Source organism: Salmo salar, chromosome 02 (assembly GCF_965601325.2).
Source record: "Salmo salar chromosome 02, fSalSal1, whole genome shotgun sequence".
In the NCBI taxonomy this organism is placed as follows: Eukaryota; Metazoa; Chordata; class Actinopteri; order Salmoniformes; family Salmonidae; genus Salmo; species Salmo salar.
This window is the reverse complement of record NC_138292.1, coordinates 17,096,941-17,106,934: the sequence shown is the minus strand read 5'-3', so window position 1 is coordinate 17,106,934 and position 9,994 is coordinate 17,096,941.

Here is a 9,994-nt window from a genome sequence, read left to right as displayed (position 1 = left end):
AAGTTACATTTTTGCTTCTGGTTTTGTATACCAGCTTCAACCAGGAAATTGCGGAGCAACTTCTGCATATTGCACCTTTAATTATCATGCTGTGAATTCTCTACTCTAGATGTTTGTTACACCTAGAATAATAGTATCCATGCTGACTTTCGCAGGCTACCTGAGACATGAAACAGGTAGGTGGGAGGGCCAATTTGTTAATGGGCAATTTACTTAAATGGCTAATGGAAACACTTCTACCACTATATTTTTATTCAACACTAGGTTTTTGCGGAAACGTTTTTTTTTATGTGTGACGTCATTACGTCCAGCAGTTTTTATCGACACAAGATAGTTCAATGGAAACGCACCCTAGTGGAGAAAGGTGCATCTGCAGCCCGCAATTCAAGGGCGTTCCTGCAAGTGGGCATTCCTCGCATCTGCAGGAACCCTTCTTTATACTTCTACTGGTACATTTTTAAGCTGACTCCAGTACATGTGCAGGAGGCAGGGGCACTCCAGTACAGTAGGTGGCGGTAATGTACCATAATGTTGGATGCCAACCACCGATCAACCCCACTGAAGAAGAGGCAGGGGCGACAACGGTAGCTAGTTATAGCTAGTACACACCAGTAGACTGTCCTTCGCCCCCACCTGTCGGGCACACATTTTATTTGTCACATGTGCGTAATACAACACCGTGAAATGCTTACTCACATGCCCTTAACCAACAATGCAAGTAAAGAAAAAATAAGAGTTAACCTTTTTGGGATAGGGGGCAGTATTTTCACGGCTGGATAAAAAACGTACCCGATTTAATCTGGTTATTACTCCTGCCCAGAAACTAGAATATGCATATAATTAGTAGATTTGGATAGAAAACACTCTAAAGTTTCTAAAACTGTTTGAATGGTGTCTGTAAGTATAACAGAACTCATATGGCAGGCCAAAACCTGAGAAGATTCTATACAGGAAGTGACCTGTCTGACAATTTGTTCTCCTTCTAGGGCATCTCTATCAAAAATACAGCATATCTGCTGTAATGTGACATTTTCTAAGGGTTTCATTGGCTCTCAGAAGGCGCCAGAAAGTGGAATGATAGCTCTCCAGTCTCTGGGCGAAAAACAGCAGGAGTTTTTGTGAGTGATCCTGCTGAGAACAATGACACTGGAGCGATGACACTGGAGACGACTCAATTTTTTTCTTTCAGTGTTTGAACGAATACAACGTCGCCCGGTTGGAATATTATCGCTATTTTACGAGAAAAATAGCATAAAAATGTATTTTAAACATCGTTTGACGTGCTTCGAAGTACGGTAATGGAATATTTTGAAATTTTTTGTCACGAAATGCGCCGGCTTGTCACCCTTCGGATAGTGACTTGAACGCACGAACAAAACGGAGCTATTTGGATATAACTATGGATTATTTCGAACCAAAACAACATTTGTTGTTGAAGTAGAAGTCCTGGGAGTGCATTCTGACGAAGAACAGCAAAGGTAATCCAATTTTTCTTATAGTAAATCTGAGTTTGGTGAGGGCCAAACTTGGTGGGTGTCAAATTAGCTAGCCATGATGGCCGGGCTATGTACTCAGAATATTGTAAAATGTGCTTTCACCAAAAAGCTATTTTAAAATCTGACACAGCGTGTCACGACTCCTGCCGAGGGTGACTCCTCTCCCTGTTCGGGTGGCGCTCGGCAGTCGTCGTCACCGGCTTACTAGCTGCCACCGATCCCTTTTTCCTTTTCTGTTTGTTTTGTCTTTAATGGTTTCACCTGTGTCCCATTTGTGTTTAGTTGGGTATTTAAGCCCGTTTCCCCACCTGTTCTGTGTGTGGGCTTATTTCTGTCGTTCACTGTGTTTCGTGTAGTGGAAGGTGTTTTTGGATCCTTGTGTTTTTTGATTAAACCCTGTTGTTGTTCTTGGGTGTATATTCTTTTGACGGTGCATTTATAAAAGCCCGATAGCAAACGCTCTTGTTTCCTGCGCCTGACTCCACACCCACTACATCAAGCGTTTCACAGCGATTGCATAAAGGAGTTCTGTATCTATAATTCTTCAAATAATTGTTATGTTTTTTGTCAACGTTTATCGTGAGTAATTTAGTAAATTCACCGGAAGTTTGCGGTGGGTATGCTAGTTCTGAACATCACATGCTAATGTAAAAAGCTGGTTTTTGATATAATTATGAACTTGATTGAACAAAACATGCATGTATTGTATAACATAATGTCCTAGGAGTGTCATCTGATGAAGATCATCAAAGGTTAGTGCTGCATTTAGCTGTGGTTTTGGTTTTTGTGACATATATGCTTGCTTTGAAAATGGCTGTGTGATTATTTTTGGGAGGGTACTCTCCTGACATAATCTAATGTTTTGCTTTCGTTGTAAAGCCTTTTTGAAATTGGACAATGTGGTTAGATAAAGGAGAGTCTTGTCTTTAAAATGGTGTAAAATAGTCATATGTTTGAGAAATTTAAGTATTTGCATTTTTGAGGCATATGTAATTAACGCCACGCTATACCATTGGATATTGGTGAGGCGTTCCGCTAGAGGAACGTCTGACCCTAACAGGTTTTAAGAAAATATTTACTAAATAAACTAAAGTAACAATAAATAAAAAGTAACACAATAAAATAACAATAACGAGGCTATATACAGGGTGGACCGATACCAAGTCAGTGTGTGAGGCACAGGTTAGTCAAGGTAATTTATTCATGTAGGTAGAGGTACAGTGACTTTGCATAGATAATAAACAGTAGCAGCAGTGTAAAAACAAAGGGGGGTGGATGTCAATGCAAATAGTCCGGGTGGCCATTTGATTAATTGTTCAGCAGTCTTATGGATTGGGGGTAGAAGCTGTTAAGAAGCCTTTTGAACCTAGACTTACCACTTGCCATGCGGTAGTAGAGAGAACAGTCTATGACTAGGGTGGAGTCTTTGACCATTTTTAGGGCCTTCCTCTGACAAAGCCTGGTATAGAGGTCCTGGCAGGAAGCTTGGCCCCAGTGATGTAATGGGCCGTACGCACTACCCTCTGTAGTGCCTTGTGGTCAGATGCCGAGCGGTTGCCATACCAGCCGGTGATAAAACCAGTCAGTATGCTCTCGATGGTGCAGTTGTAGATCTTTTTGAGGATCTGAGGACCCAAGCCAAGTCTTTTCAGTCTCCTGAGGGGGAATAAGCATTGGCGTGCCCTCTTCACAACTGCCTTGGTGTGTTTGGATCATGATAGTTTGTTGGTGATGTGGACGCCAAGGAATTTAACCTGTTAGGGCTAGGGGGCAGTATTGACACGGCTGGATAAAAAACGTACCCGATTTAATCTGGTTACTACTCCTGCCCAGTAACTAGAATATGCATATAATTATTGGCTTTGGATAGAAAACACCCTAAAGTTTCTAAAACTGTTTGAATGGTGTCTGTGAGTATAACAGAACTCATATGGCAGGCCAAAACCTGAGAAGATTCCATGCAGGAAGTGGCCTGTCTGACAATTTCTTGCCCTTCTTGATTATCTCTATCCATTACAGAGGATCTCTGCTGTTACGTGACACTTCCTACGGCTCCCATGGGCTCTCAGAAGGCGGCAAAAAGCTGAATCGTGGCTTTGCAGGCTCTGGCTGAAAAAAAGTACCGCGTTTGGGTAGTGGCTGGTTACAGTACTGTGAGACTCAGGCTCGTGCCCGCGTCGACAGAATGCTTTGTTTTCTTTCGTCTGTTTACCTAAACGCAGATTCCCGGTCGGAATATTATCGCTTTTTTACGATAAAAATGGCATAAAATGGATTTTAAACAGCGGTTGACATGCTTCGAAGTACAGTAATGGAATATTTAGAATTTTTTTGTCACGAATTGCGCCATGCTCGTGACCCTTATTTACACTTCGGATAGTGTCTTGAACGCACGAACAAAACGCCGCTATTTGGATATAACGATGGATTATTTTGGACCAAACCAACATTTGTTATTGAAGTAGCAGTCCTGGGAGTGCATTCTGACAAAGAACACCAAAGGTAATCAAACTTTTGTAATAGTAAATCTGAGTTTGGTCAGGGCTAAACTTGGTGGGTGTCTAAATAGCTAGCCGTGATGGCTGGGCTATGTACTCAGAATATTGCAAAATGTGCTTTCACCGAAAAGCTATTTTAAAATCGGACACCTCGATTGCACAAAGGAGTTCTGTATCTATAATTCTTTAAATAATTGTTATGTTTTTTGTGAACGTTTATCGTGAGTAATTTAGTAAATTCACCGGAAGTTTGCGGTGGGAATGCTAGTTCTGAACGTCACATGCTAATGTAAAAAGCTGGTTTTTGATATAAATATGAACTTGATTGAACAAAACATGCATGTATTGTATAACATAATGTCCTAGGGTTGTCATCTGATGAAGATCATCAAAGGTTAGTGCTGCATTTAGCTGTGGTTTTGTTTTTTGTGACATTATAAGCTAGCTTGAAAAATGGGTGTCTGATTATTTCTGGCTGGGTACTCTGCTGACATAATCTAATGTTTTGCTTTCGCTGTAAAGCCTTTTTGAAATCGGACAGTGTGGTTAGATAAAGGAGAGTCTTGTCTTTAAAATGCTGTGAAATAGTCATATGTTTGAAAAATGGAAGTTTTTGTATTTTTGAGGAATTTGTAATTCCTGCCACGCCTATCATTGGATATTGGAGCAGGTGTTCCGCTAGCGGAACGTCTAGCGCGCCCCGTGAAATGACTCCACCGCCGTAGCAATGAGAGGTAGCAGGTAACTGAAACCCAACCTGATAGAATTTAGACCTCTATAGTAAATGCACAGGCGCACACCTCCCTCCTTCTTCTTCACAAAAAAGAAGCTTGAGGAGACGGGTGACTTGGATGGCTGAATGTATCGCTGTCTCAAGGACTCAGTGACGTATGTCTCCATAGCCGCTGTCTCCTCCTGAGACAGAGGATACACGTGACTCCTAGGATGGCCCTAGTCAGCCTGGAGGTTTATCGCACAATCCCCTCATCGATGAGGGGGTAATTGAGTCGCCTTCGATTTACTGAAGGCGATAGCCAAATCGGCATATTCTGAGGGAATGTGCACGGTGGAGACTGGGTCTGGACTTTCCACTGTGGTTGCACTGATGGAAACTCCTATACACCTACCTGAGCACTCCCTCGACCACCCCTTAAGAGCCCTCTGCCTCCACGAAATCTGAGGGTTGTGAGTGGCTAGCAAGGGGATTCCCAGAACCACCGGAAATGCCAGGGAGTCAATGAGGAACAGGCTGATACGCTCCTCATGCCCCCCCACGTCACCATGACCAGTGGCACTGTGACCTCCCCCACTTGGCCGGACCCTAGCGGTCGACTATCTAGGGCGTGCACGGGGAAGGGGTGGTCCAGCTGAACCAGGGGAATCCCTAAATTCTTGGCTACCCCACGGTCCATAAAACTCCCAGCTGCGCCTGAATCGACTAGTGCCTTATACTGGAAGTGAGGGGAAAACTCAGGAAAACAAACTGAGGTGTACATGTGGTCGACATGGGGCTCTGGGTGTGGCTGGTGCTGACTCACCTGGGGGTTGATGTGGTGCTCTGCCTGCCATCCAAACTCCCTGGTGGACCTCTCCAGCACGGGTCCGCAGTGTGTCCTCTATGACCACAGTGAGTGCAGGAGAGCCCCCCCCCCCCCTCCGGTCTTCCTAGCTGCAACCCCTCCTATCTCCATGGGCATTGGAGCAGGAGGGCTGGGAGGTGGAACAAACAGGCCCCGACTGGAACGTCCCCGGGCAGCCAGCAGGTTGTCCAGCCTGATGGACAAATCTATAAGCTGGTCTAGGGTGGTGGTGTTGTCCCGACAAGCCAGCTCCCGGCGGACGTCCTTTCGGAGACTACATCTGTAGTGATCAATCAGGGCCCGCTCATTCCACCCCGATCCTGCGGCGAGAGTCCGGAATTCCAGGGCAAAGTCTTGGGCGCTCCTCGTCTCCTGTCTCAGTTGAAATAATTGTTCACCCGCCGCCTTGCCCTCCGGGTGATGATCGAATACCGCCCGGAAGCGGCGAGCGAACTCCGGGTAGTCGCCCCTAGCCGAGTCTGGGCCATCCCAGACTGCGTTGGCCCATTCTAGGGCTCTACCCATGAGGCATGAGACGAGGACGCTCACCCTCTCTTCATCAGAGGGAGAGGGGCGGACGGTCTCCAGGTACAGCTCTAACTGGAGTAGAAACCCCTTGCACCCAGCGGCCGTCCCATCGAACTCCCTGGGAAGCGTGACCCTGATCCCACTCGAGCTTGACTCTGTAGGTGCCGGTCGGGACGCAGGATGGGGAACCGGCGCTGCTGTGGATGGGGAAGCACCTCTCTCCCAGCTCTTCAACCGGGCTAGCACCTGATCCATAGCCGAGCGCAGGCGGTGGAGGAGGCTGGCATGTTGCGACACCTGTTCGGCCATGGACGGCGCTTCTGCTCCTGCTGACTCCATCTGGGGTGCGGGATTCTGTCAAAGCTATCCTTGATAGCAGGAAGGGGTAGAGTCAAGTGCAGGAGACTGAGGTCCGTTTGAACAGATGTTTAATAAACACCGATAAATAAAGTTGCACAGAACACAAGACAGGAGGACAGCTCCAAAAATCAAAACATACAGGGCGCAGCCCGGCAACCCTAACGCCTAATCCAAAATTACGCGGCGTAGCTGAAGCAACGTAAAATGCCGACTACCACACAGAACATGACATGTAATAATCCCGCATGAATTCCCAAACAAAAAAGACAAATTGAATACCCCCCCACTAATGACTAACAGGGAACAGGTGCGGACCTAGACAGACAAAACCAAAAGACACAGAAACGTAGATCGGTGGCAGCTAGTAGGCCGGCAACGACGACCACCGAGCACCGCCCGACCGGGGAGGGGCGCCACCTTCCGTGGACGCTGTGACATAGACTCACACCCCCACCCCTCATCTTACCAGACATAGCTTCTCTGTCCTGCCGATAAATGGAAAATACCACCAGCTCTATATTTATTAATTTTTATTTAACTAGGCAAGTCAGTTAAGAATCACAGGACAAGTACTTTCCAATAAGGACAAGTTATTGGAAACATAGCTACTGTGCACACGCAGAATAATAATAATTTGATTTAACTAGGCAAGTCAGTTAAGAACAAATTCTTATTTACAATGACAGCCTACCGGGGAATAGCCTTGTTCAGGGGCAGAACGACATATTTTTTACCAGCTCGGGGATTTGATCCAGCAACCTTTCAGTTACTGGCCCAAAACTCTAACCACTAGGCTATCTGTCGTCCCAGTTAATCCAGTGCAGAGTTAACACTGAAGGATTCCATTGTAAATCCACAGACTGTGGCTCCCCCTTGCCTCACCCTTTTACCCCTTTCCTTTCCCTCTCTCCCTTCATCCCTCCTCCCCTTCATGGGTGACACACAAACACAATGTCCCTGAGCAGTGTTTCTCAGCTTTAGAACTTCCCAGGAAAAGCAGAATTAAGAGGAGGAAGAGTAAAATAGCTTATATGACTAAAACTCAAGGGACAATCTACCGATAATCTTCAAACGGTACTTTAATCTCACAGAATTAGTACTTTTGATGGTACAGAGATTGTATGCCAGATTTGACTGAGACTTTTTGTTCTAAGATGTGTCTTGAAGAACCAGTAAATCAGAAATGTGTGTTTGTGCTGGAACAGAACACACATTCCCCAGGAAAGGCCAGAGAGCACAGCAAAAAACAACTCAGAGAGAGACCACATGTAACTCTACCTCTCACTGTTACTGTGTGGGACTGATCCTAGTCCCTGACCGCTGGGCAACCTCTCTGACCGGATTTGAAGCGTTTGTGGTTGTAGGGCGGAGAGAGAGTGGTTGTCTTAACCTGTTGGGGCTAGGGGGCAGTATTTTCACGGCCGGATAAAAAACGTACCCGATTTAAACTGGTTACCTCTCTTGCCCAGAAACGAGAATATGCATATTATTAGTAGATTTGGATATAAAACCCTCTGAAGTTTGTAAAACTGTTTGAATGGTGTCTGTGAGTATAACAGAACTCATATGGCAGGCAAAAACCTGAGAAAATTCCAAGCAGGAAGTGGCCTGTCTGAGAATTTGTAGTTCTTCTTTTGATTCTCTATCAAAACTACAGTATCTGTGGGGTTACGTAGCACTTTCTAAGGCTTCCATTGGCTCCTTAAAGCCTTCAGAAAGCGGATTGAGGCATCTCCTGTCTCTGGGCAGAGTATAGTAGCTCAGTTTCTCAGAGGTCTGCCTGGTGACAAAGAGATTGGATATGCGCGTTCACACGACCAGGCTGTTTTTCTTTTCCTCTTTGAATGAATACACTATTGTCCGGTTGGAATATTATCGCTATTTTATGAGAAAAATACCATAAAAATTGATTTTAAACAGCGTTTGACATGCTTCTAAGTACGGTAATGGAACATTTACAATTTTCATGTCTCGATATGCACTCGCGCGTTACCCTTTGGATAGTGACCTGAACGCACAAAAAAAACGGAGGTGTTTGGACATAACTATGGATTATTTGGAACAAAAACAACATTTCTTGTGGAAGTAGCAGTCCTGCGAGTGCATTCTGACGAAGAACAGCAAAGGTAATACAATATTTCTAATACTAATTCTGAGTTTAGTGTGCTTCGAACTTGGCGAGTGTCAAAATAGCTAGCCGTGATGGCTGAGCTATGTACTCAGAATATTACAAAATGTGCTTTAGCCGAAAAGCTATTTTAAAATCTGACATAGCGATTGCATAAAAGATTGCATAATCTTAAAATAATTGTTATGTATTTTGTCAACGTTTATGATGAGTAATTTAGTAAATTCACCGGAAGTTTTTGGTGGGAATGAACATAACACACCAATGTAAAAAGCTGTTTTTGGATATAAGTATGAACTTGATTGAACAAAACATACATGTATTGTATAACATAATGTCCTAGTGTGTCATCTGATGAAGATCAAAGGTTAGTGCTTCATTTAGCTGTGTTTTGGGTTTTTGTGACATATATGCTTGCTTGGAAAATGGCTGTGTGATTATTTTGGTCTATGTACTCTCCTAACATAATCTAATGTTTTGCTTTCGCTGTAAAGCCTTTTTGAAATCAGACAATGTGGTTAGATTAACGAGAGTCTTATCTTTCAAATGGTGTAAAATAGTCGTATGTTTGAAAAAAAATGTATTATTGCATTTTTTAGGTTTTTGTATTTCGCGCCACGCCGTTCCACTGGCTGTTGAATAGAGTGGGACGGTCACGTCCCAGTTGCCCAGAGAGGTTAATCATGTCCTAACAACTCACCCGGGTCTTAGTCACTTCTCCTTGGAAGCTCAGTAAACAACATTCTTCAGTTCTCTCATACAAACTCTTAGACCGAACAAGTCTTCCCATACACACAACAAAGCTCAGCTGAATGTCAGCCACCGCCACTCTCACACACAGTTAAGAAGTGGTGTCCTGTACCCACATCCAGTTAGGCTACTTTCAGCTACGAGGTACCGAAGGTAAAGTCATGAAAGAAAAACAGACATCTGCACACTGCTGAATGCCTCTGCAGTTCATCAATTGGTGAATCTTAACTTCCACTTAAGTTGAATTTTGACTCTCAATGACATCAATGCATGACTAAGTTACATTTGAAACTCAAGTGGAAATTATGATTCAAGCCAGGACATTGCACTCGATGAACAGCCGCAGCATTCAGCAGTGTGCTGGGGTCTACTTTGCTTTCACCACGCTCTCTCACACACAAATACACACAGATGTCGATAGAACACACTCAGCTCATTGGATAGTCTATGAATCAAACACACACACACACCGTTGAGGACGGCTCAAAGCAGGAATGTCTATGTGTGTTTTGTCATAGATGTGTCGTTAAAACATGTCAATTCTACCAGTGTGCAGCTGCATGCACTGAGCTCTCCCCGCTATGTTTCTTCAAGCTCTTTCCCTTCCTGGTATGCAATTAAACATCCTCTTTTGTACATTGGGAAAAATGACAA